The 3,064-nt window shown below is 32.5% G+C and overlaps 1 protein-coding gene across 1 annotated transcript in view; it reads right to left on the minus strand.

The window, feature by feature from the left end:
* The window catches only part of ZC3H13 (zinc finger CCCH-type containing 13), a 112,415-nt gene that overhangs the window by 61,470 nt on the left and 47,881 nt on the right, over positions 1 to 3,064 (minus strand). The window lies entirely within an intron of this gene.

Consider the following 3,064-nt stretch of genomic DNA (forward strand, 5'->3'; position numbering starts at 1 on the left):
CTAGAACTTATTTCCTATTATCTAGAATTCTCTAGTCCCAAGATTCCTTACCTATAAAAGAGTAAATTCCTCAAAATTGCTGCTAAGATTAAAAAAAGATAAAATTATATAAATGACCCATGGTGAACATTCAGAAAATTTAACTCTCTTATCCCTTATCCCTATTTCTTTTTTTTAATTTCAAAATATTAAGGGGGCACGAATGTATTTGTTATATAGCTTTTATAATGCTTAAGTCAGGGCTATTAGTGTGCCCATCATATAAGTACTGTCCATTATCCCTATTTCTTATTTTCACAGATAGGGTTAACCACACAAGCAAGTCAGAAATTACTAAAATATGATGACCAAACATATTTTTCATCCTGTCTTCTGCCAACAATCACATTAGCCACATATCTCACTGCATATTTATGACATGACTCAAACTTACACCTAACAGATAAGTGATAAATGTCTATATTTCTAAATATTTTTCCACTTTAAAGATAAAAACTAATAGTTGGCATCTATCAAAAGTTACTTTTAAAAATTTCAAGATAAAATGATGGAGGAATTCTTGACACAAACTGTACTTTTACATTACTGCCTATGGCAGAAACTAGCTGGGTGTTTACCAGACTTTTTTTCCTGGGCACAGTGCTAAACCATACTATCTATACTTTTTTGAAATTAGGTGTGGCCATGATATGGTCAAAGGAATGTGAGCACAAGTGATGTATATCACTTCCACACCCAACTGCAAAGGATACTCATGTGCCAGGCAATTGTAAACTATAGAGCTAAATAAGTGCAATACTCAAATTTTTCTTTGTACATTCCATTCTCTGGTTTCCTTGAAAGCCCAAGAAAGTAGAGTCAAAAGGAACCTGGGTTATTGAATCTTCATGTATCGAACAGTCACCTATTAATCAGAAATACCCATTTTGACTCCCCATGAGCAAGAAATAAACTTCTGTTGTATTTAACCACTGACATTTTGGAATTTAGCTATTATCACAACCAGGATTACCCTAATATACTTATTAAGTACAGAATTTCTTCACGTTACCCTTAAAATTATAGTGGTTAGAAAACACAATCAAGTTATAGTGCTTTCCAAGTGAAGAGGCCAAAATTGGTTTTGGCCAGTCTGAAGTCAACAGATCTTACATTTATTAAGTCAACTGATGATTCTGTTAATGGCACAGAGTCTACTTCCTATTCATGGCATAAAGCCCACCTGTCTACTTTTATCATTTTTAGATCCTTTCTCTGTCTCTCCCCAAAACTATTTCTTTAGAACAGCTTCTGACATATTTCACACTTATTTGCACAGAGAGCTGTAAATAAAAATTTACCTAATGAAAACTAAGAATAAAAATGGACAGAATAGACAATATATTTATGACTTTAAATCACACATCAGGATAAATCTTACCATCAGACTATATCTCACAATGATTGTCAAAGAAAAATGCCAGCTTTCAGGGAGAAATGTTGAGTTTTGTCAGTAATTATATCTGCTCATCCAATGAAAAACCTAGTAAGACCAAGAAGTTTGTTTACTTGATTGTTACCTCAGTTGACTTACTGGCATTGGTTGAAATACTCCACTGAATTTTAACTGAAATTCTAATCCTTACTCGTGCTTAATATGTCTTCAAAGAGTTTATAGTATGATCCAGCCATAAAATTAGAAGTTAATTATCTGACACAATCTAGGCAATGAAAACTGCATAGCTAAAGAAATGCTATATTCAATTTGATGTTTTCTTTGTATCTTTAATGTGCTGATTTCCAGGTCCTTCTGCTTCTGTTATTAAATTAATGCTGGATCTTAAAGTCAACAACATATTAGAATACAGGCAATATAGCAGTTAAACCAGTGTAATTATTTATGACAAATATTTATCAAAAGATGAGTTATTAATAAAGCAGTAAGAGATTAAATGAAAAAGAGGAGGATGAAACTAACCCTTCATCTAAATAGTTATCAAAACTTTACAGGAAGAGATTAAGTTTCAAAGATTTTGAATAGAAAGGATAAGAAAATAAAGAAAGGATATTTCTGGTATGTAGTTTATTGGAGAAATAAATGGAATTGAGGGAAACTTATATCATTAGTTAGCCAAGAGGATAAAGAGCAAGTGGGGTAGATCGTGTAATTCCATGGCTCAACTTCTGCAATACCCCTTTCCAATATTTACTTGATCCCAGAAACGAAGAAGATCAAGTCAACTTTACTGAGTACCTTCTTAGAATGCAAAGCTCTATGCAAAGTAGGTGCTATGGGAAGACAGAACTATTAACCATCAAGATCTCAATCTTCAAGGAGCTTAAATTTAATAGAGGTTGTAAAAGATGTATGTCACAGCTGAAATATAATGCAAAAGCCAATTAATATTAATAAGGAAGTATAAACAAAATCTGATAGGTACACAAAGGGAGCAGAAATTATGTTCAGTAAGGAGAAATGGGAAAACTTAATGGAAAATTTAGCATTTGAGCTAGAGATTGAAGGACTGAGGGGAGAAGTGGGTATGTAGGAGGAAACTAGACAAAAATATTGACAAGAAAGAAAAGATCAAACTTTAAATGTCATTCTAAGGAATTTGAATTTCATTCTATTGAATGGGAAACCACTGAGTTTTTCAATGGCATAATAAATTAATTGGGATTGTCCCTTTAAGATTTCTTTGACAGCATCTGTAAAATGAATGGGTTGAGGTAGCTGAATGAAAATATGTATGTGTGGGGGGGAGAGGACAGCACATAAAGGAGATACAGTTAGTAGGATGATATAATAATCTAGGCAGAAAGTAACTGAGTCTGAAATAGGGTTAGTCTCTAGAAAGTGGAAGGAAGAAGATAAATATGAGTTTCCTTATGGGGTCGGATAGACAGGGTTTGCCAAATATCAAATATGAGGGACAAGAAGATTTTTAGTTTAGTTTTTTTTAGGTGAAATTAGTACATGTACTTTAATTAAAACAAAATTTAAATAGTACAGAGTGACATTAAATGAAAATATGCTTCGTCTCTTATTCTTAGTCCCTCAATGTAATTATATTTAATCATTTCT

Source organism: Propithecus coquereli, unplaced genomic scaffold (genome assembly GCF_000956105.1).
Source record: "Propithecus coquereli isolate 6110/MARCELLA unplaced genomic scaffold, Pcoq_1.0 Scaffold11, whole genome shotgun sequence".
NCBI lineage: Eukaryota > Metazoa > Chordata > Mammalia > Primates > Indriidae > Propithecus > Propithecus coquereli.